The 25,923-nt window shown below is 40.8% G+C and overlaps 1 protein-coding gene across 50 annotated transcripts in view; it reads right to left on the bottom strand.

The window, feature by feature from the left end:
- PTK2 (protein tyrosine kinase 2) overlaps positions 1-25,923 on the bottom strand; it is a 356,961-nt gene that overhangs the window by 304,365 nt on the left and 26,673 nt on the right. For 24 of the 50 annotated variants that reach the window (XM_073999554.1, XM_073999553.1, XM_073999548.1 and 21 more), the window contains exon 2: positions 10,854-10,945. The gene's annotated coding sequence lies outside the window, so the exon portion shown is untranslated. Of the gene's footprint in view, positions 1-5,622; positions 5,681-10,853; positions 10,946-15,325; positions 15,420-25,923 lie in introns of all 50 variants that reach the window. The other 26 variants (XM_065518654.2, XM_073999550.1, XM_065518652.2 and 23 more) reach the window with 5 other exon arrangements.

Consider the following 25,923-nt stretch of genomic DNA (forward strand, 5'->3'; position numbering starts at 1 on the left):
CTTAGTAGACTGCTTTGAAGATTTGCCCATTTTGTTAGGTGCGTCAGCAGTTAGTTCCTTTTTTATTGCTGCACAGGATTCCACTGTATAGGTGTGCCAAAATCTGTTTATCCATTTATCAACTGATGGATATTTGAGCTGTCTCCAGTGATTACAAATAAAGCTGTTATAAACGTTCACAGAGAGGTCATTGTAAGAAAATGTTTTCATTTCTATTGAGTAAATATTTAGAAGTAGGACTGCTGGGTTGGGTGACAAGTCTATGTTCAACTTCATAAGAAAGTGCCAAACTAATTTCTTTAGCAATCGTAACATTTTGCACTTCCAACAGCAAAGCAGGAGAGTACTAACTGTCTCACATTCTTGTCATGTGACACTGTCATCTTCTTTTTGTTTTTTAACATCAGCCATTCTAATAGGGTTGCAATGATATCTCATGTGTTTGTAATTTACATTTCCTAATGACTACTGATGTGGAACATCTTTTTGTGTGCTTACTCTCATTCATATGAAATGGATGAAACATCTGTTCAAATCTTTTGGCCACTCTTTCATTGAAATTTTTATTGAGACACCTATCCTTTTTAATCAGACAGTTTATCAAGGAAAAAATGCTAAAGTGTTTGTATATTTTGTTAAGCCACTTGGAATTAATGAGTACTGGGTAAAAATCTAAACTGCCTACTTGCCACCCCAACTCACAACACTATGATATGCAAAGATGGATTGAAAGAAAAAAACACTCATCCCCGTCTCTTCCTTTCTCTGAAGGTAAGATCCTAAGCAAAGTTGCCTGCCCACATTCAGAATCAGGAAATCAAAATTTTCCCTGTTTTTACAAGTATTTTATGAAACTACACTCTTCCCTCAGTATGAGCCAGCAACACAGATGATTAAGACATTTGCAAGGCTTTGCAGAAATACCGCATTTTAATACGACTGATACATTTTAAAAGGAAGTACTATACTAGAGGGGAAAGGGTCACTGGCAATTCAGTAGCTGGCACTATTCTTCTCTCTGTTAAATGTATGACTCCCAACTGTGCACTGTGGTTAAGCTTAAGGGCTAAGCTTTACTGTAAGGAAATGGAGAACTTGATATTGCCACAAGGAATCTTGGACTGTTTTCTTAACTTTTCTAAGCCCAGTTTCTCATCTGTAAAATGAGAATAGTAACCAAAACCTTACTGAGTTGCTGTAAAGAATTAAGATTTGAATTAACACAATGACTGACACATGACAGCTATTATGATTTAGGACTATTTCTTTCAGCCACGACTCCTGAATCACAAATGTAAATAAAGATGAGAAAGATGTGCTCTTCACAAAACTGAGTAAAAAGCCAAAGCTTCAGACGGCAAGTCATATCTGTATACAGTGCACCCACTGAATATAAGGGCCTGATCATCCATGAGAAGTCCCATGCATTTACACAAAAAGTACCCTAGAGTTTGCAATCATGAAGACCACTTATGAACCTTATCTCTTAGCATTTTGCCTCAGCATCTCAAACTGAGCAATGCTTCTTTTAGAAAGGAACTAATCTCTTGGTTTTTCAGTATCTCATTATTGATGGCTTAATTTTCTCTATATAGCTATGCCATACAAACGAAAGTTGAGTTTACATGCCTCAATGACATTTTTCCAACTTCTCTGCTTGCCCTCTCTACAGTTTGGCCAAACACGGAGCAGCTTCTTAAATTTCCTGTTGTCATTCACCTTGTTCTTGCCTGAAAGCTGAAGTGGTACTACAGCATTCATTCCTGCACTGATGAGTTGGCTTGGATAGCTAGATGCCAAGATTATTAAGTTTTTGTAACCAATGTATAAAGATTTTTCTGTAAATCAATACATAAAATCAACAGCTTAAGGTTATCACTTGAATTCAAGTGTTCCTGATACACCCTATGTTCAGATTTTAGGACATTAATAATTTACCATCAAGGCCGGACACTGGCTCATGCCTATAATCCCAGCACTCTGGGATGCCAAGGCAGGAGGATCGCTTGAGCCCAGGAGTTTGAGATTAGCCTGGGCAGCATAGTGAGCGCCTTCCTCCACAAAAAATTTTAAAAATTAGCCAGGCGCAGTCGTTCACGCCTGTGGTCTCAGCTCCTTGGGAGGTTGAAGCAGGAGGACCATCTGAACCCAGGAGCTCAAGCTTACAGTAAGCTATGAACATGCCATTCACTGTACTACAGCCTGGTTGACAAAATGAGATCTTTATTTCTCAAAAAAATGAAACAAAAAATATATCGGTGTTTAACATTCTGATTATCACAATTCCCATTTAAACTTTTTTAAAGCTCTTCAGGGCCTGATTGTCACAATTCCCATTTAAACTTTTTTTAAAGCTCTTCAGGGCAAAGCCAATAAGTTAATAAACACATAATCTAACAAGGTAACACAAAACAGGCTTTTCAAGTCACCAAAAAATAACAGATCACTTCCATCTCCATGTGTTTTTTTTTTTGGCACCATTTTTACTACCTAGAATGACCTTCCTCAACTACAGTTTCTCCTTAATACGCTTCCCCAGGAAGAAATCATCTCCATTCCTCCTCTGTCCTTCCCATCAATTTTTCCAATCAGTATTTTCTACTTACCTGTCTTACCTGTTCTCACCTTATTTTTGCTAGTACCACAGGTTTCTCCACCCTGGTACCATTTATAGCAGGTCTAGAAAGCAACCTCTCTAGACTGAAGCAGGGAAAAGGAGAAGGAAAGCTCCAGGAGGGGTTTGTCTCAGGGGTGAAGACAAAATGAATACACTTGACTGCATGGAAATGAATTGAGAGGCTTTACTTACAGAGCTGTCAGAGTGGGAAATCTTAGCCAGACCTAAGAATATTAAGCAAACTGGCCGGGCGCGGTGGCTCAAGCCTGTAATCCCAGCACTTTGGGAGGCCGAGACAGGTGGATCACGAGGTCAGGAGATCGAGACCATCCTGGATAACACGGTGAAACCCTGTCTCTACCAAAAAATACAAAAACTAGCCGGGCGAGGTGACGGGCGCCTGTAGTCCCAGCTACTCGGGAGGCTGACGCAGGAGAATGGCGTAAACCCGGGAGGCGGAGTTTGCAGTGAGCTGAGATCCGGTCACTGCACCCCAGCCTGGGCGACAGAGTGAGACTCCGTCTCAAAAAAAAAAAAAAAAAAAAAAAGAATATTAAGCAAACAAGAGGCACAACTGCAATTTTCAGTCCAAGAAAACAAGAAAAACAAAGCTGAATAAGAAATGTAACCACACTACTTTAATTGGCTCAATACTGAGTTATATTTAAAAGTCAAAATAATTAAAAACGAAAATATGGATCTAAACAAAAACTGTTCTAGAACTACATGAGGAAGATGGGGGAGAGGAAAGACCACGTAAGAGAGAGAAAATCCCTACCTACCATGATAGGAGTTCAGCATATAATGTTTCCTAAAATTAATGGAGCACACAAATACTATTAGGAAACAAGGATATAAATGCTAAAATCAACACCTAAAACAGATTATTTCCATAGCTTCTGGGAAGCAGATGGAAGACCGGACAGGAGCCTGCGGTTTCCTGCATGAATACACCCATCTCCTTTGTATTTAGCTCAAAGCTCACTTTTGCAATGAGGCTTATTAAGACTACCCTATTCAGACCTCAAATTCACTGACACTATGGCATTACTTTTTTCTCATCCCATGTCCCACCTTCCAGTACATCGCATGATGTACTTATTTGCCTATTTTTTTTTATTATCTGCTTCCCTACACTATACAGACTCTGTTTGGTCTACTGATACACCTATCTAAAGCAATTAGAACCATGCCAAGCACTTAGTAGAAGCTCAACAAACATTTCCTGAATTGTAAAGTCATAGTTTAAACCAATCCTTTACCAGTATTACCAACTCCCACTGTCCTTCCAATAAACAAGCCTGGAAAAAAATCCATTTCATGATTCAATACAAATATAAGGACAACTTATACCAGACTATATACCTGGACTGCTAGGGGCTAGCACCAGACAAAAACGCCATTAACTAAACAAATAGGTACATTCTAATTTAACTGTCACCAATCTCAGTTGAACCACAACACTCCTAGGCAAGCCTTCTCCATCCCTGCTTGGCTCTCTCCTCTTCTTCACTACCCCTATTTCAAACCTCCTCCACTATCATCAAATCAACCCCAGCACTGCTTTTTCTACTCATTCTTAGGAGATGACTTCAAATCCTACTTTAGAGAAATACAGAAGCATTATAAAAGAACTACCTCAACTGTCCCCACATCACCTTGCTACAAACAATGTCTCAATAAATGAGGAAACTGAGGAAAAGAAAAATAAAATGTTTTGACCAAAGTTCCACAGCTAAAAGTGGCAGCACCAAAGTGTGAACTCGGGCTCATCTAACTCTAAAACTAGCCATACAGCAAACCAACATATCACTCTACCTCTTAAAACTCTCACCTTACAGATCAACATGCCACCCCACCTCCTAAAATCCTCAGTGGTTTCAAGTTCAAGGTGGTGGAGTAATGAGTTCTATTCCTGTGAAGACTTCAGTGAAACTGAAGTATTCAAGTTTTTTTTTTTTTTTTTAAAGGTAAATAAGAGGAAGGGAAGAGCCACCAAAAGATGAGAATTCAACAAATATCTAGCTATTAAAGAGGAGCTACATGCACAGTGATGTGTAAAACAGAGACAAAACTCAAGTGAATCTTGATGAGGCTTTGGGCCTGGCCATGAGGTATTGGTGAGGGCTGATGCTAATAGCCTGGGGTGAAAACAGAGGGTTTAACTGACTAGTTGTGCCCAGGCTAACTCAGCATTTACCCTCAGACCAAAAAAAAAAAATTTTTTTTTTTAATTTTTAAAAAATCCCAAGGGGCTATTTCTCTAGAAAATAAAGCAAAGGTTTCTGGTATAGGTGTTAACATCCTTACAGTAAAACTCTACTTTATTTTGTTATTTAGGGGCCCACAGACTAAAAGCATTCTGAAGCAAAGTACTTCAGTTCTGAATTCCCATCAAGGGCTAAATCTAACTCAGAAAAGTGGCTAGTCCTGCTTCCCTATACACTTACAGACAATAAAGGATCATCAGACATACAGGGAATACCACCGTCATGAAAAGAAATAAGTACCAGAGAAAACAAAGAGAAAAACCGACCTTGAAAGAAAGCTAAGCTGGGAAAGCTCAAGAAAACTTCACATTAAAAATAATAAACTAGTTTTAGAGTTCAACCCATGAGCAGTACCCAGAACACTTGGAGTTGCAGATAAAATGCAAACGTAAAAATCCCAAAATAAAAGGAATAACAAAAACATAAAATACGAGGCAGAACAGGCAGACATGCTGGAATTGGGGGGGAAAGTCAATATTTAGGGCAATACTATCTTTATCTTACAAAGGAATCAAGATATTGACATAAATCAATAAACCAAGCAAAAGACAGACATTGTTAAAACTACAATAGAAGAATTCTAAAAGAAAAATACACATATAAACTGTTTAACAATAAGTAATGCAGGAAGAGATATGGGGAATAACATAAATAAGCTAAACCTTTATATCCCAAATCAGAAAATCAACAGGTCATTCAAAACAGAGAAGTCACAAATGATAAAGTTTAACATACAATACAGTCAGCCATCCATGTCAGTGGGTTCCACATCCAGATTCAACCAACCATGGATCTAAAATATTTGAGGAAAAACAAAACCAATGGTTACATCTATACTAAGCATGTACTGACGTTTTTCTTGTCATTATCCCCCAAATAATACAGTATAACAACTATTTGCAAAGGATTTACACTGTATTTCGCATTATAAGCCATCTAGAGATGATTTAAAGTACAGTTGACCCTTGAACAACATGGATTTGAATGGTGCAGGTCCACGTATAGAGGGATTTTTTTCAATAATAGTTATACTGAGTGTGCCTGCCTCTCCTGCCTCCCCTTCCACCTCTGCCATCGAGACAGCAAGACCAATCCCTCTTCTTCCTCCTCCTCCTCAGCCTACTACTCAACATGAAGACAATGAGAATGAAGATCTTTATGACAATCCACTTCCGTTTGATGAATAAGTAATTTTATCTTCCTTATGATTTTAATATTTTTTTCTCTAGTTTATTGTAAAAATACAGTATGTAATACATATAACATACAAAACGTGTTAATCGACTGTTTATATTCTCAATAAGGCTTCCAGTCTACCGTACTGATGGCAGCAGAAGCCAATCTGGAGGGGCTGCTGCCAAGACACAGGCTGCAGTAGGGCCAGCAAGAGCTGGGAACAGGTGGGAATCCCAATCCCCTACTGAGTTGGTAGAGGGGAGCCCCGCATTCCCAGGTACAGCTGCAGCCTCCTAGCCTCGGCTCCAGACCTGGGCATCCCTGCGTTCTTAGGGGTCCAGGAAGCCCCCCTGCCCTCACAGGCTCCTGGCCTCTCCCCAGCCCACTCCAGGGCAGAGCAAAGTTGTGGCTGAGCCTGAGTCTGTCACAACCTGGCCAAGTGTGAGCACACTCGAGGCAGTGCTGACATACCAGCCCCCTGCCGCCTTGGCCCACTCCAGACTTTGGGCACCGACAAGCATGGGAGGGAGGCCAAGAGGGAGTTGAGAGTGGCTCAGTGTAGGCCTGCAGGCACACCTCGTTACAAACAGCCTAGGTGCCATGGATGGCATGCTGATGGTGGGAGAAGGCAGAAAGGCTTCTGGGTAGAAAGGGGCAGGTCCCCCGTGAAATTCCACCTTCAAGCCAGGGGGCCTTGAAGCCTTGAAGCCCAGGGTCCAGGCCACCAGTTCTGGGTGGAGTCCGTGGCCTGGAGTAAGAACTTCCAGAGCTTTTTACGGGCCCGCCCACAGCACTTCCTCCCTTCTCAGCCCCTAAAAGCCCCAGACTCAGCCAGACTCAGCCAGACTCACAGAGATGTTAGGACTACCAGCTGCAGGAAGGAACTACCCACTTTGGGTCCCTTCAACTCACCAGGATGACCTGCCTGTGGAAAGGAGCTACCCACTGCGAGTCTCCTCTCTGCTGAGATCTGGACACTCATTGGGATGACCTGCCTGTGGAAAGGAGCTAGCCACTTCGGGTCTCCTGAGAGCTGTTCTGCTGCTCAGTAAAGCCCCTCTCCACCTTGCTCACCCTCCAGTTTTCCGTGTACCTCATTCTTCCTGGACACCGGATAAGAACTCGGGACCTGCCGAACGGAGGAACTGAAAGAGCTATAACACAAACAGCACTGAAACATGGCCTCCTGCTTGCCATGTTGTGAGCAACGAGCAGAAGAGAACCCCCAAGCCAGGGCTATGACACCCTCTTTGGGGCTTTGCAGTTCCTGACATCTCCACTCTTCTGGTGCCACCTTGTTCCCCTCATCCAGATGCAGGTTCCCACAGCAGAAGCTTAATGCAGGACATCTGGTCCAGCTGTAGCCTTGCACAGAACCAGCACCTGTGCCAGTGCCTGGAGCTGTCCACCCTGCTACAGCAGCCGGGTGTGCAAGGTGGCTGGACCACATGCTCACACACCCACACATCCCTCACAACTCCACACCTGGCTCGCCCTTGGCAGGTGTGGGATCCAGGCTTGTAGTGTGAGCCAAGCACAGCATGCCAAGCCGAGTGGGCGGAACAAGCCCAGTGGGCATGGGCAGTACTCAGGCAGAAGGTGCCACCGGCCAACGTGATTTCTGGCTGGTGAAGCGACACCCCAAGGATCCTGTGACACTATTAGTAGTTAAGTTTTGGGGAGTCAAAAGTTATACACAAATTTTCAACTGCAAAGGAGATGGGCACTCCTCACCCCGCACTGTTCAGGGGCAACTGTATATGAGAGGACATGCATAGGTTATATGCAAATATTACACCATTTTATGTAAGAGACAGGCTCCACAGATTTTGGTATCTTGGGGGAATCCTGGAACCATTCCCCACAGATATGGAGGGACCACTACATATTAGGAGGTACCTAATAATATAAATAATAAAAAAAGTATTTTTTTGAGTCAACACTCCCAATCTATCTCAGCTGTGCTCATCTGCCCACATGCTATAAAAGATGCTTTTATTCACAAATACGGGATTTTGCAGAAGGGGCTCAGGGAGGCCTTCCTTTCTGTCCACCACCTTCCCATACCACATTAACCCTGAAAATTATCTCCATATATATCCCAGCAACTCAATTCCTCCCAGACTTTCCTTTGCTTGCCTAGAATTCTGGTTCTAAAACACCTCCTTCCCAAATTTCTGTCTTCCAATGTGTCACTTAAAATCAAGGCAAGGACCAAGAACCAACTCTGCCAAAGCTAGCTGCTTCGGAACCAGACCTGTACTGCAGGAGCTCAAATGGCCCAAGGGACTTATGACGGGGAACTCTGAAATAAGGGACCTATATCTCAGCATTACATCATGAAATTCAATGGACTGGAAGTCAGACTTACACATATGGCCTGACCATCTGTCCAGAATTTGTGGGGGAGGGGGGAATTACAGGAACACTGGCTATTTTCCTGGGTTTACATATTTTCAAGTGATTTTAAAAAGACAAATGAGGATGGGTAGATGTTGTCCTATAGCTAAAAAGTTCCAATAAGGCCAGGAACGGTGGCTTATGCCTATAATCCCAGCACTCTGGAAGGCTGAGGTGGGAGAATCACTTGAAGCCAGGAGTTTGAGAACAGCTTGGGAAACAAAGGAAGACTCATCTCTACAAAAAATTTTTCGAATATGTGCCTATATTCCCAGCTACCTGGGAGACTGAAATGGGCGAATCATTTAAGCCCAGGAGTTCAGAAGCTACAGTGAGCTATGCTCACACCACTGCACTCCAGCTTGGGTGATGGAGCAATACTCTATCTGTAAAGAAAAATTTTTTTTAAAAACACTTTTTTTCTTAAAGTTCCAATGAGCCAATAAGCTGGCTCTTGGGTCACAAAGAACTGGTTTGTCATCTCAGCTCTCTTTAGGCTTTCGTTTTCCAGCACATTACACTAAGAATATTAAGTTTTGTATTTCTGCTATGAAACTGTCTTGTGCTATACCAAGAGGAAATATTTTTACAGCTAATGCTGCTGAGAAGTTACATTTGGTATTCTTTCTTTTGCTCAGATCTACTAAGAAAAGAGATCTTATTTTGTGACAAGCATTAAACAGTCCTAATTCAGCATTTAGTGAAAGTTAACTGCCGGTTAAGCAGAGATGAAATAACAAAAACTGCCTTCACACACGGACTCGCACCCAAATAAACAGAATGCACTGTTATAGGAAGAAAGGTACAATATGGACAGGGGGGAGGGAAATAGGAGGACACAAACAGAGGGGCTGTGACCTTCTCACACTGTGACATAATCACATGTGACACAGCACAAGGGACAGAGTAGGCTCCTCTCCCTTAGCCCATGAAGGACAGGGGGACACAGGACCAAGACTTCTAGGCCTTGCAAAGAAATGGAAACTGTATGACATAACTTCCCTTCGCTAATACCTAGAAATAGATTTGGGAGAGAAAAGAGAACAAAGAAAGACGTGCACTGACACTCATGTGGAAATTAAAAAATAATCCTAGGTCCATACTCCAAAAACACTTGCGAAAGTCAAATTCAATACAGCTATAAATTATCATGAATTCTGACTCCATGAAGTCCAAGTTCATGAGATATTTACTGTAACAACATAAAACAAAATGTCTACAAAAGAGATTTATAAATATTCTATGAACATATCTGTCCTCAATTTACCACCAGACTTAGAAGAAAGAGCAATCTTTGGAAACAAGACAAAGTAGGATTACCCTCAATTGTATGATTTCTAAACTGTGAAACATGCACCAAGATCTACAAGTTACAAACTGACAAATTACAAGTAATATAATCTCTCTAGAGCTCGGTTTTCTGCTCATTAAAATGAGAAAAATGGCACCAAATAATCATTGCTAACAATTTTGAGTGAACACCTTACGCATATCTCACAGCATCTTCGTTAATAACCCCATAAGGGAGATTCTGTAACAACCCCCTTTGTCAGATTTTTTTTTGGTTTTTGCTTTTTGTTTTTATGTCTTTTTCAGAGAGACAAGGTCTTGTTGTTATCCAGGCTGGTCTCAAATTTTTTTTTTTTTTGGAGACAGTCTTGCTCTAGATGGAGTGCAGTGGCACGATCTCGGCTCACTGTAACCTCCACCTCCTCCTATGGAGGTTCAAGGAATTCTCCTGCCTCAGTCTCCCAAGTAGCTGCGATTACAACAGCTGGTGCAACACCATGTCTGGCTAATTTTTGTATGTTTAGCAGAGATGGGGTTTCGCCATGTTGGCCAGGCTGGTCTTGAACTCCTGACCTCAAGTGATCCACCTGCCTCAGACCCTCAAAGTGCTGCAATTACAGGCGTGAAACACCGCACCCAACCACTTGGTCTCAAACTCCTGAACTCAAGCGATCCTCCTGCCTCAGCCTCCCAGAGTGCCGGGATTATAAGCATGAGCCACTGTGTCCGGCCCTAACTTAGTAACCTCTAACCTCTCTGTAGTTTGGTTTATGCGAATGTGAAATAGGGAAGAACAGTAAACCTTACTTATAAAGTTATTGTGAGGATTCAATTAGTAATTGTAACTTAGAGTGTTTATAATGTACCAGACACTATTCTAAGCACGTTATTATTAACCATTATTATACTACCTCAGAAAAAAATATATAAAGTATCTACACATAATAGGCACTAAACGATTTCTATTTCTTCCCTAACCCACTCTGCAGAATCAACTACCTTTTGTTTATTTCCATTGTACGACAAAGAGACACTAAGGCGAAAGAAAAAACAAAACCAAAAATCTCAAGACACAAGTATAGCAAGAGAATTATACTCACAGTTCAGAAGGCCACAATAACTCTGAAGAAATCAAATGACAATTTAAAAAACAATTCTAATTTCTCTTTCCTCTTTCCATTGCAAAGAGAACCTGAAAGACAAGAGATATATATATATACATAATAATATATTTATATATAAGATACATATAAAACCACCATTATTTCACTAGTTTTTTTCAAGGTTTTATTGTACTGTCCACCTTACAGTCAGCTTCTTCACTGCTTACCATACATACTGTACTGGACCTTGAATGAAGAATAACAAATTTGGAAAAGCCCTGTCTTCAAACCCATATTTTAGTTGAAGGAAATATACATGAAATAACTAAGAACCATTAAAACATCAACAGGCATAATTAATCTGACATAAAGTTAGCTAACAAATTCAGAGGAAGATGGCAAACAGAAATATACATATCTATTTCACTTCCACTAAAATTATACAAGAGATAGATACAGTTTGGCTGTGTCCCCACTCAAATCTTGAATCGTAGCTCCCATAATTCCCATGTGTTGTGGGAGGGACCTGGTGGGAGGTAACTGAATCATGGGGGCAGGTCTTTCCCACGCTCTTCTCATGATAGCGAGTAAGTCTCACAAGATCTGAGGGTTTTATAAAGGGGAGTTCCCCTGCACACACTCTCTCTTGCCTGCTGCCGTGTGTAAGACACGTCTTGCTTCCCCTTCACTTTCTGCCATGATTGTAAGGCCTCCCCAGCCGTGTGGGACTGTGAATTCAATTAAACCTCTTTCCTTTAAAAATTACCCAGTCCCAAGTATGTCTTTATTAGCAGTATGAGAACAAACTAATACAGACATATTAAAAAGATAAATTTAAAAAGCAAACCCACGGGCCAGGGAGAAATGAAAGAAAAAGTAACAGAATTTTTGAAGCTACAAGAAAAGCCTCTAACACCGAAGACAGAAACCAAACAAGAAAACAGAAAAACTTGGAGGAAACAAACTATAAAAGATTGGAAGCACAGCAAATGACTCAGCAGGCCCAATGCAGCCAGACCAAGCCAGCAGCCAAAAACACTAAGAACCAATTCCATTTCCACAGCCATGTCGGGAGAAGGTTCAGAACTGGCAGCACTAAATGCAGACAGAACAAGGGGTAAAGAAGGAGGAGGCAAAAAGGATGGTGGAGGTTGGGTGAAGACTATCTACGATGCAGCTAAAGTCTCAACACCACGCCTTCATGGGACTCCCCAACCATGACAGAAGACTGGGGGCTCTCTGGAAAAGGAGAGCATCCTTAGACAAAAGCCACCCTGCCCAACTGTACAAAACAGAGGTCGATCTAGTCACTGAACACACATTTCAGCTCCTCCACCACCCTCTATGCACTCTCCTGCCAAACTTCAGAGAGTCAGGTCTTTACCCTGCAGGAACCTGATAAGTCTAAGAAGAAAGATCTAAAGATACCAACACTGGGGATTTCCCAACAAATGGGCCATCCAGAATATCCTGATGCAAAAGTCAGAGTCAAAAGGCTGAACTCACTTACTAAAGCTTCCGAAGAATTTTTTTGATTCACCACAAGGAAATGAATACCAGACATGTGAGAAATTTCTGTAACACAACAGATAGAGAACACGGGAGGGCGGGGAAGAGGGGAAGGAAAAAAAAGCCACTTGGGGGAAACAACACATTACTCATGTGTTTTAGTGAAGCTGGGGAAAACAGACCTACTGTGCTGCCAGTCGTTTAAAAGTATAGCACATACGATTACGTACAGTACATAACACTTGATAAACAACTATGCTACTGACTTATTTATTTACTGTGCACTTTTAATTATCACTGTAGAGTACACGACTTCTACTTATTTAAAAACAACAACAACAACTGTAAAACGGCTCAGGCAGGTCCTTCGGGAGGTATTCCAGAAGGCACTGTTAACCTAGGAGATGACAGTTCCGTATGTGTTATTGCCCCTAAAGACTTTCCAGTGGGACAAGATACGAAGGTGGAAGATATTGATACTGATGATCCTGACCTTGTGTGGGTCTACCCTAATGTGTGTATTTGTGTCTTCATTTTAACAAAAAAGTTTAAAAACGATAAATTAGGCCAGGCACTGTGGCTCACACCTGTAATCCTAGCACTTTGGGAGGCTGAGGTGGGCAGATCACCTGAGGTCAGAAGTTCAAGGCCAGCCTGACCAACATGGAGAAACCCTGTCTCTACCACAAACATAAAATTAGCCAGGCATGGTGACACATGCCTGTAGTCCCTGCTACTCCGGAGGCTGAGGCAGGAGAATCGCTTGAACCCGGAAGGTGGAGGTTGCAGTGAGTCGAGATCATGCCACTGCACTCCAGCCTGGGCAACAAGAGCAAAACTCCATCTCAAAAACAAACAAATAAATGATAAATTAAAATTTTTTAAAAATATAGAAAAGCTCATAGAATATGGATATAAAGAAAATAGTGGCTAGGTGCAGTGCCTCGCTCCTATAATCCCGGCACTTTGGGAGGCCGAGGTAGGTGGATTGCTTGAGTCTAGAAGTTTGAGACTAGCCTGGGCAACATGGTGAAACCCTATCTCTACAGAAAAAAATAGAAAAAATTAGCTGGGCATGGTGGCACTCACATGCAGTCCCAGCTACTTGGGAGGCTGAGGTGGGAGGATCACTTGAGCCTGGGAAGGGGAGGTTGCAGTGAGCTGAGATAGTGAGCAAGACCCTGTATTAAAAGAAATATATATACATATATAATTGTATTGCCATACAATGTGTCTCTGTTGTAAGCTAAGTATTATTACAAAAGAGTCAAAAGTTTAGAAACATTTAAAAGTTTATGAAGTTACAGTAAGCTACGGTTATTACTAAAGAAAAATATTTTTATAAACAGTGTAGCTGAAGTGTACAGTGTTTATAAAATCTACAGTAGTGTACAGTGATAATCTAGGCCTTCACATTCACTCACCACGCACTCACTGACTCACCCAGAGCAGCTTTCAGTCCTGCAAGCTCCATTCCATTCATGCATGTAAGAGCCCTATAGGAGGCATATTTTTTAATCTTTTTTATCATATCCTTATTGTACCTTTTCTATGTTTAGATACACACATACTTACCACTGTGTTACAACTGCCTACAATATTCAGTACAGTAACATGCTGTACAGTTTTGCAGTCTAGGAGCAATAGGCTATACCTTATAGCCCAGGCATGCAGTAGGCTACCATCTAAATTTGCTGAGTACACTCCATGACGTTTGTACAACAATGAAATCACCTAATGCATTTCCTGTCGTTAAGTAACTCATATATAAAAATCAAAAACAGAATTACAAAACGAAAAAGACAAATCCACAGTGATAGATTTTATTTCATCTATCACTCATGAAATAGCAGTTCAAAGTCTCTTGTCCATCCTGCTAATGAGTGAACTACCTTTTTCTTGACATGTTACGTATTTTTTATGTAAACTCTGTTAGAACTAAGATTTACCAATATCTTCTCCCACTCTGTAATTTGCCTTTCACTCTCCTAATAATTTTTTGTTTTTGAGATAATGTCTGTAAACCAGAGTACAGTGGTGTGATCATGCCTCACTGCAGCATCAACCTCCTGGGCTCAAGCAATCCTCCTGCTGTGGCATCCCAAAGTTCTAGGATTACAAAAGCCACGCGAAGCCTAATAATGTCTTTTGAGGAATATGATGTCTTAACTTTAATGTAGCACAATTCATCGATTTTTCTTTTATGGTTGCTTTTTGTGTCCAGAGATAATAAGATGTTATCCATCATTATCCTCTAAAACTATGCTCTCCAACATAGTACCCACTGGCCACATGCTAAGGAGCACTTGAAAGTAGGCCAAACTGAGATGTAAGTGTAAAACACACATTGAATTGCTAAAACTATGGTATCCTCACCCCCCAAAATAAAATATACTAATAATTTTTAAATTACTCGCAAATTAAAATGTCTTTGAGCATTACGGGGTTAAATACAAAATATTATTAATTTATTTGTTTTTCCTGTTTAACTTTGGCTTCTAGAAAAATTTAAAATCACATGTGGCTCACAATATATTTCTATTAAATGCCGTTACACCAGTTTTATTTAATCTTTTCATATCTATAAATCCACTTGACATTTTTTATTGTGTGAAGCAAATTATTATTTTTCCCTATATGGATACTCAAATGACCCAGCACCATTTACCAAAAAAGTATCTCTTCCCTGTTGCTCTACAGTGTCAATTTGTCACAGATCAATTGTCACAAAAGAATATATACCGTATAATTCTATTCCTATAAAGTTTAAAACTATACAAAAGTTAATCCTAATGTTTAGAGACACTTAATATGGAGTAAAATTATTTTTTTAATGGAAATGACTGTCACAGAAGATGATGGGAAAGGGAATAAAAGGCTGGCAATCATTTTTTACCTGAATGTGGTTACACACATACATATTTTTTAAACAAAAGTAGGCCAGGAACGGTGGCTCACACCTGTAATCCCAGCACTTTGGGAGGCCGAGGCAGGTGGATCACGAGGTCAGGAGATTGAGACTATCCTGGCTAACACGGTGAAACTCCGTCTCTACTGGAAAAAAAAAAAAAAAAATTAGCCGGGCGTGGTGGCGGGCGCCTGTAGTCCCGTCTACTCGGGAGGCTGAGGCGAGAGAATGGCTTGAACCCGGGAGGCGGAGCTTGCAGTGAGCGGAGATCGCACCACTGCACTCCAGCCTGGGCAACTGAGGCAGACTCCGCCCCAAAAAAAAAAAAACCCACAGAATGTCCACCCTCCTTTGTAACATTCTCACTCATGGCAATCCTACAAACTTCCTGGCCCTTGTAGGTCCCCCCACCCAACCTACCTAGGCTTCCTCTGCTTGCCCTTTAAGTACTCTCCTGGGGACCCTATTCTTTGTGTTAAGTATATTCCCTTTGCAGTGCAAAAGCAGCCATAGACAATATATAAACAATTTGAATGCATCCCAATAAATACATATTTACAAAAGCAGATTTGGCCCATGTGCTATAGTTTCCTGAGCCCTATAACAGACCACTGATACTAATATGCATGAACCTTAAGGCCTTGCCTCTCCCTCTAATACAGCCTATATACGTTCTTCGTCCTATAAAAATATATACCCTACAACAACGAACACCTTATAATAGCACCTTCTCTTAACTAATTCTTTCCACGAGCTATACTCTGTGCTAAGAGTCTTAGGAGTACTCAGTCCTCAAAACAACCTCTCAAGGAATTATTCCTGTTACACATTTCCAGAAGTTCAGATTTAGAAGGTTATCTAATTTTCCAAAGTCACATAATAATAAAAAGCCAAACTAAGAATCAAATTCAGGTGTCTCGCCCCAAAAATCCTGTCCTTAACCATGACGAGTTACCCAATCTAACGCTTTCACCTCACTGATCTCTCACCCCTAAAATCCCTGCTCTCCAATCCCATGGCCATCCATTTAGTTCAAGTTACGGTGTTGCAAAAAACAAAAGCAAAACAAAACCTCCTAACTGATCTACTTTCTTTATTATAGTGCCCCCTTCAATTCAGCTTCTTCACCAGTACCTACCTGAGTGACGTTTCCTAAAACAAATTATGTGAACCACTCAAAAGTCTTCAATAGCTCTCATTACTTTCAGGGATATTAGAAATTCTTTGCTTTGCAAAGCAATTTTCCAACTGTGTTCCCTTATTCTGCTGACATTTATCTGGGGCATCAAAGCATACCTTCTAAGCCTTTACCTTTTCCTCCTCGCAATATTTCTCACCATTCCATTCCAACTAGAATATTCCAGGGGGAACAGGGAAGAGGAGAACTTGACGGGGGTTGGGGGTTAGGGGGTTAAGAGCAAGAAGGAGAGAGAAAGAACAGAACCAAACCACTAGCTTCCTATCTCATTTTCCATCACTTGCTCATTCCCTTTCTATGGTAGGGTCATCCTGAAAAACCTCAACTTCCCTTAATGTGCCATGCTATTTCTTACAAATAAGCCTTTTCTTATGCCAGTCCTTCTGCCTGCAAGGTTCTTCCCTTCCCCGACCCAGCTTACTCCTAATCATCCTTCAAAGTTCAGTTCAAGTGTAACCAAAAACCTGCCTTCCATGGCCCTATTCCCACCCAAGATTGATGTGGATGCACTACCCTACGCATGAATGTTTCTACCACAGGATTCAGTCCACTGAACCATAATCAGTAATTTACCTGTTTTTTAAGAGACAGGGTCTCGCTCTATCTTTCAGGCTGGAGCGCAGTGAGGAGAGCCTAGCTCACTGTAACCTCAGACACCTGAGCTCAAGCAATCCTCCCACCTGAGCCTCCCTCAGCCACACCATCACGCCCAGCTATTTTTTTTTTTTCCTGCAAAATAGGGTCTCACTCTCATCTAGGCTGGATTGCAGCGGTGCAATCATAGCTCACTGCAGCCTCAACCTCCGAGGCTCATGTGATCCTCCTCCATCAGTCTCCCAAGCAGTTGGGACCACAGGTGGGCACCACCCTCCGCCCCAGTTAATTATTATTATTTTTTTTTCTGGTAGAGACGGGAGTCTTGCTATATTGCCCGGGCTGGTCTCAAACTCCTGGACTCAAGCGATCCACCCGCCTTGGCCTCTCCCCGCCTCCCAAAGTGCTAGGATCCCACAGGCATGTGCCACTGAGACTATTTCTCATTTAACTATCACTTTTCAGAACCATGTATAATGCTAGCAACAGTATATGCAAATACAAAAGTTTTTTCATTTATTAATGTACAGAGATCTACTATACATTCCTGGCATCATTTCAGGAAAAAAAAAAATTCAAAAACACTCAGACCTTGCTTGCCCTTTAATGAGTTTCAACTACATATTCTTTACTCCCAAGAAAACAAGTATTTATCCTATATCCTCTTTCTCTCCAAAAGACAGAATGTTCACCAATGGCTTTACAAAATTTTGATGGTCCTGCTATCATGAATGGATATGGAACCTAAAACCTAATAATCCTTTTTTGACATTGCATGCACCGTGTAATATGAAGAGTGTCGGCCTGGGCATTAGGAAACCTGATTTCTACTGTTTAGGAAAAAACACTATTACTATTAACAAAATCCAAACTATTTATTATGACCCTCACTGGTCAAGCCAAGTCTAACTTTCTAGTCTAATGTCTCTCAGCACTGCCTCCTATGAATCCTACACTCTGGCAAAACTAAACCATTGTCAGTTTACAGAGCAACTTGTACTTTCTCTCACATCTCTATGCCATCTGCTGCTCCTTCCACCTAGATCTCTTCCCATGGCTAAACTGGATGTACATGTGGTGGGAGCTGCTTTGTCTCCCCCCAGATTAGATGCCCCTCTCCTGCACTCCACAGCATTTCTTCACTCAATATAGGTTATTAAGTGACAGACACAAGCCAGGCATTGCACAAGGTACTGGACACACACGGTACCAGCGACATGACCACTACCCCAAAGGAATCTTGTGGTGAAGCTTACTAGAATGGTCATTAAAATTTTGCCTTTTTTATCAGTCTCTTCCTCCTCCAAGTAAACAACACTATTCTAGGCCAGGCATGGTGGCTCACACCTGTAATTCCAGCACTTTGGGAGGCTCGGGCAGGTGGATCACCTGAGGTCAGGAGTTCGAGACCAGTCTGGCCAACATGGCAAAACCCTGTCTCTACTAAAACTACAAAAATTAGCCAGGCATGGTGGCACACACCTATAATCCCAGCTACTCGGGAGGCTGAGACAGGAGAATCACTCGAATCCAGCAGGCGGGGGTTGCAGTGAGCCAAGAACACGCCATTGAACTCCAGCCTGTGTGACAGAGCAAGACTCCATCTCAAAAAGAGAAAGATTCTTCGGACAGTGACAATCTCTTTCAGCTCTGCAGCCTCAGGATCTACACACCAGGTAAAAAACTTAAGCACTATTAATTAAAACCAAAGTAAAGGTCTAAAAAGCTCCAGTTGGTCGCAGTTGGAAGCATTTCTTTCCATGCACTCTGCCTTTCCTGCCTCCTTTCTATCAGGAGTGTAAATCTAAAAAACATCACTTGTTGAATTACTCTGACATTCTTGGAAGTGGCTTTCTTCTCTTCATTAAATGCAAAGACAAACCATCCCAGTTACTCCCCACATCTGCTTTTTGTTCACCATTGTATACCCAACAGTATGCACCATTATCTAAAACAGCATCTAGAGCACATGATTATCGATAAACATTTATATGATGCATGAATGACTTAATGAATAAATGAATGGATACACTAGCACTGAGTACCTTAGTCACATTCTGATAATCGCTTTTTGCTTTATGTTTTATTCTATGTAGTTTAAGGAGAATTTAAGCAAGTTACAAGCCTCCATTCTACCAACACTAGGCTTACTGCCCACTTGCTGTTTTAGCAACAGGCAACTTAATGCATGTTCAAGCCTAACTCTCCTCAATCCTAACTCTCCTTATTCCATGATTTAATCCATCTTTACTAAGAATAGAAATCTATTTGTAACTATGAAACTGATAAAATATAAGCATAAAAATTGGAACTAGTTCAAATAGAGTATAAAGTAGCTATTTCTCAAATTATAAAATTAAAAGTCTTAAATTCTTTTTCTCCAGATGAATAAAGAAAAATTAAAGTTGGCTTATTATACAATTATATATATGTTTATCTTCACATTCTCAACTCTGAAGATATTTTAAGATGGATATTCCCTACCCTTTGTGCATGAATGAGTGTATTTTAAGATAGGTATAAATAGATGCTTGGGCTGCTCTGAACCCTGTTCCCTTTCTAACCTGCAAACCAAAATTTTCCATACCACACTAAATCTGTGCTTCATTATCACGTAGAATATTTCCTTTCACCACCTAGCTTTCAATGTTCTCATTTCAATGCACAATCCAACTTGGCCAGCCTTCTATCATTCATTTCTCACTACCGCCAAATAACAATCCTGATCATAACAATGGCAGCTTCCTGTGTGTGGAGTGTCTATGTTAGCTCATTACTCCTCACAGCCCTAACTGGTTGCTGTAATTGTTTTCCACTTTACATACAAGGAAAGAGACTTAAAGAAATTACTAAGTTTTCCAGGGTCACACAGCAAAGGAGGGAGAGATCAGGGATTCAAACGCTGGTTTATCAGCCCTCAAAATCATGCTGCTATTCTTGCTTCCTAAATTAACCACATAATATTGTTAAAACAATAAACATGATCTGGGCTTTCCAAAGCAAGCATGACAGAAAGTTCTTACCACAGCTAAGTAATGTTCAATATGACATATTGACAAATTATAAGTTATCTGGCTGGAATTAAACAAGTAGGATGAGCCCCTGGAAAAGAAAATGTCTGTTTGACGCTAAGTGCTAAACAAGGCTCAAACCCAGTATTTCTTTCTTTGTTTTTTGTTTTGTTTTGTTTTGTTTTGTTTGTTTTTGAGACAGAGTCTCTCTCTGTTACCCAGGCTGGAAGGCAGCGGTGCAATTTCAGCTCACTGCAACCTCCACCTCCCAGGTTCAAGCAATCCTCCTGCCTCAACCTCCCGAGTGGCTAGGATTACAGGGGCCTGCCACCACGCCCAGCTAATTTTGTATTTTTAGTAGAGACAGAGTTTCACCATGTTGGCCAGGCTGGTCTCCAACTCCTGACTTCGTGATCTGCCCGCCTCGGCCTCCCAAAGTGCTGGGATTACAGACGTAAGCCACCATGCCCGGCCTAAACCCAACATTTCTTAAGCTATTTCCTAACAATTTAACTCTTCTATGAAGCTCCCCAATGTTCAAAATACACAACCACTTTATACCAATTTTCCCTTCTTCTAAACTCAGTCTGTCAACAGTTCCTGCACTTAACATAAGCTGCAACCAATATTCTGAAAGAACACAGGCCAGAAGTAACCTTCTGAAAAACCAAAATGTATCAAGAATGTGAATATGTTATGAAAATCACCCGAGCAAACAAAAGCTTCTTTTATGCTTCAAAATAATTTTCTAGCCAAAAGTATTCTAATACTAGACTGGCACTGCTCAAAGGTGGGAATACTGTGTCTCATTCACTATCTCTGCACTGGTGTTTAGTACAGCGTTTGCCATCTAATTGGTACTAAGTTACTGACTAAACCAATACCCTAAAAGAAAAGAGGCTATAAAATTACTGAATTTTGAAAAACCAGTATTAACAGTAATAACTTGCCCATTTTGGATGCATAGCAAATGACGAATATAAACTGTTTTACAGTTTTCAGATCAATATAAATCAGGGAATGATGAAGATTAGCCCTTCAATTCCCACAGCAGAAATAACTACATTGTTACAAACTGTACTTATGAACATCAAGTTGATCCTGCCCTAAAAAACAAATCAGTTTTAATTATTTATATGACTAGCCAAGCACTAAGAACTATATATCACATTTACAAAAGAATTACAATTTACAATAATCTCTACTTAACAGATGAGAAAAAACAGATTTAGAGAGGTTAAGGAGCTTGGTCATCATCATACAGGGAGCAAAGATCAGATATGAATGCAAAGAAAAAATCTGTCTATAGCTTGTGCTCTTCACCACTGTTCTATTCTGCACTGTAAAAATTATCCCCACAAAATTATATTATGTGAAAGGCTTAAAATGTCAAAGAGATATTATTCTACTTAAACTAATCAATAGGCATAGTCAATACATTCAACACAAGACAACTCATCCATCATACTTGAGAGAATTAATGGCTATCATGGTACATGATAAGGGCCATGTTGTCTACCTGAGAAAGACACCAAAAGAAACTCTATGGGAACAGATACCAAAAAAAGGATCTATCTATACACCAAATTCAAGAAATAATTCAAGCAGCAATTCCTATGGGGACTGAGAGAGATAACTGATCAGGGACACAAAATCATTTGAGCATCCTGGCCCAGCTGAAACTGGTGACCATTACCAGAGTAACAGAAGCAGTTTGCAAAGTGAACAGCTTCAGGTTTAGATAAGGAAAAACAAGCACACTGCACCCTGTCACTCCTCTCGAAAGCAACTAGAAAGCCTGAACAGAATAACTGCAGAAGCTATTTGAAGACTCTGAAAAGTAAACAGTAGCAGGTGGATGAGGGAGGAATAGAATTCAAACCACCACCAAATCAGCATATTTAAACAAGACCCACAGTCTCCTCCTAACATAATATCCAAAAAGTGGGGGATACAATCCAAACTCACTCTGCATAGGAGGAACCAGGAATATCTCAATTCCCATGGAAAAAGAAAATCAAGACAAGCCAATACTGAGATGACACAAAGGTCAGAATTATTTCACGAAGACTTTAAAACAGCTATTATACAAATAATCCTATAAACAAGTACACACACAATATACTTGCTATCACTAATTATCTTCCCTTTATCGCACCTCTCCACCAAAACTTCTCTATCCAAGATTAACAATGACCTCAATACTGCTAAATCCAATGGTCAATACTTAGATATTACTTCCTCTGTCAGCTGCAACTGACAGGTAATTATTCCTGCTTCCCTTCTCTTGGTTTCCAGGACACCATCTTCTCCTGGTTTTCTTCTTACCTCACAGGTGGTTTCCTTCCAGTCTCTACAGCTGTTCTTCCTCTTCCTGCAAACTTGTTAATTCTAGAGTTCCCCAAGACTCTGTCCTTTCTCTTATTTATGCTCACCTCCTAGGCAAGCTCACTTTAAAAGCTAGCTTTATGCTAACTCTAGCTCAGATTTCTTCCAAAATCCCAACTTGAAAATCCAGTTGCCTGGTTGTTGTGCTGGACTGTTGTCAATTCTGCATCATTACCACCACCTTCTATATTCACCTGTGTGACATAGGGAAGCCAGAACTACATTTCCCAGAAACCCCAAGCTGCTACAACTCAGGGTTAGAGTCAACTAATAAGAGCAACTCGTGCAAGACTGGTAAGATGGAAGAGAACACTACCCTCTGGAGGCAGTTGCAGGTTGATGTGCTGGGAGAAAAAAATAACTCACCTACTTCAGAAACTAAGACCAAGATAGGGCAGCTCCTACTAGGAATTTCCAGCAGCTTCGGAGACAGACTCCAAGAACCATCCACTTCAACCACTGTAGCAGAGGCTTCAATTCTGAGACCACTGCCCATCTCAGATGAGCTCCTGGGAAGCACACACTGTAAACAGCTGCTTCCTTGACCTTCAATTCTCCAACCCTTCCAACAGTAGTGAAGGACTATAATTCTGTGTATTTAAAAAAGTGTCTAGAGCAGCTTCTCTTTTCCTGACCAAATCCTGATGGATACACTATGCTGGGGACCAGCTTCTAAATCCTTAGAGAAGAGAAACATCAATTAAGTGAATAAAAATGTCCAAGAGACATTTCAAAGCTCAGATATTGATCTTTCCCCTCCAAACCTTCTTTACACACTCTTCTCTATCTCAGTTCTTGACAACTCCCTCCTTCCAGCTGTCCAGGCCAAAAAACAATGGATGTCATCCTTGTCTCTTTTATTCCTCACACTCCACGTTCAACCTTGTCAGCAAATAATGTCAGCTCTTCCAGGCAAATCTGCCCAGAAACTGTCCACTTTGCTCCACATCCTCCACCACCACCACGACTTGTGCCATCATCACCATTCACTCAAATGAACTCAATGGCCACCTGACAGGTACCCTGCTTCTAACCTTGCTGCTCTAATGCCTATCCTCAACATTGTAGATGAAGTCAACCTCAATCAGATGTCATCACTTCTCTGCTCAAAACCGTAAATGACCCTCCATCTTATGTGAATAACTTAACCATGTTAAGTTGTCTGACTACAACAGACAAACATGTCTGACTACAACAGACAAAGAAATATGTCATAAAAACAAAAAACAAAAAAAACTTGCTTAAGACTATAAGCTTTTCAGTAAGAACAGTTGCTCAGAGTTGAGGATATGGAGAACAACATCAATGTCAGTCAAAAACAAGGCAAATAATTTTTTAATGATTTTCCTTGGTTGTTGACATTGCTCAACTATTTATTCAAGGAGTCAATCCCAAGCTTGAAGTAACAAAAAAATTAGTCTCTAAGAACAGTGGGTGTGGAACTACAAGAAAGAATATTTTCAAAGTTGAACACTAATTTAGTACAACCTGAAGTGGAATGTGCTAAGATGCATGACAACTGGTGATAGTAAAAATATATGGGGAGCAGAAAAATGATTTGCTGCACAAATTTACAAAAATTATGAAAGTGTTACGGTTATTCATCAGCAAGTACTACGTAGAAAGTATTTAAATCTGTCAGGTGTTATTGGACTAGTAGCATCCACAATGAACTTCATTAGCTCTTGTAGACTTAACCACTCTCAGTTTCTTGAGTTTGTCAGAAATAGAAACTGAGTATCTTGACTTGTCCTACCACACAGCAGTTAAACGGACAGTGGTAGGTTTTATTGTAACTTTATGACCTCAGAGTCAAGACTCAAATTTTTCTAAAAGAACCTCCTTCAGTTAACACTGTTACCAAACGCTGAATAGCTCTGCAATCAATTTCTTCTACAGACTTGATGTTTCTTAATGGATTCAACCTAAGTTTACAAAGGAAAACAGTAACTTATATGAGGAACTTATACTGCAGTGAAGTCATTTCAATGACAGCTAACATTTGAATCACAAGTTGCACTAAAAGCTTCTTTATGTACTTCTTATATGTCAAAAGTTAAAACAAAAAGCAAAATTTCAATACTGTGCAAATTTGCAGCGGATATATTTTCTGGGTTCAAACTACATTCCAGTAGCATTTTTCAAACTCTGATGCAAGTACAAAGAAAATTTACATATTTCAAAATCCATTTAACTGTGCAACTGAGGTGCTTCCATCTAACCACCAATAGGAAGTGATTAATCTGTAATGCGATGACATGCTAGAAGGCAATTATCAAGGAGAATCTATAGAATTCTATAAATGCCTTCTAAGCAACGAATATGCTCCTGAACTGCTATCAGTATTTGGATGTATCCTGTCAGGATTAAGACATTTTCAAAGATAAAATATGCAAAATCTCCTTGCAGATTAGCATTAAGAGATGAACACTTGTAATTGATGTTGATAATAGTAAACACTAAGTTCAAACTCTAATTTAGCCAAACTTGTCCACCTCCTCCCCTAAAAAAGAAAAAGGCCGTGCGCGGTGGCTCACGCCTGTAATCCCAGCACTTTGGGAGGCCAAGGCGGGCAGATCACGAGGTCAGGAGATCGAGACCATCCCGGCTAACACAGTGAAACCCCGTCTCTACTAAAAAATACAAAAAAATTAGCCGGGCATGGTGGCGGGCGCCTGTAATCCCAGCTACTCGGGAGGCCGAGGCAGGAGAATGGCGTGAACCTGGGAGGCAGAGCTTGCAGTGAGCAGAGATCGCGCCACTGCACTCCAGCCTGGGTGACAGGGCGAGACTCCGTCTCAAAAAAAAAAAGAAAGAAAAAGAAATCCATTCCTCTCATTAGACCTGTATTTTTTTTTTTAATTATGCTCAATTATTGTTATTTTTTTAGATGGGTCTCATTCTGTCGCCCAGGCTGGAGTACAGTGGCATGATCTCGGCTCACTGCAACCTCCATCTCCCGGGTTCAAGTCATTCACCTGCCTCAGCCTCCCGAGTAGCTGCAACTACAGGCGTATGCCACCACGCTTGGCTAGTTTCTGTATTTGTAGTAGAAATGGGGTTTCACCATGTTGGCCAGGCTGGTCTTAAACTCCTGACCTCAAGTGATCTGCCTCTGTCGGCCTCCCAAAGCACCGGGATTACAGGCATGAGCCACTGCACCCAGCCTCAATTACTTTTTTATATTTTGAATTCTGTCAATGAAAATTTGTGGAAATTTGTTTTCTCTCATTATTTAAATACCTACATACTATTCTTGTTTTGCCTATTCGTCTGCAAAACCTAAAATATTCACTACCTGCCCCTTTACAAAAAAGTTCGCCAATCCTTGTTTGAGTCAACTAGATTCCCAGGTCTTCTGCACACAGGTAGACACGTTTTGTCCAGCTCTAACTTTCTCAGTTGCTTTTCCTTTTAAACTAAGTCTGCCATTTTACATTTATTGCTGACAATTTTCAC

Source organism: Macaca fascicularis, chromosome 8 (assembly GCF_037993035.2).
Source record: "Macaca fascicularis isolate 582-1 chromosome 8, T2T-MFA8v1.1".
NCBI classification, from domain to species: Eukaryota; Metazoa; Chordata; class Mammalia; order Primates; family Cercopithecidae; genus Macaca; species Macaca fascicularis.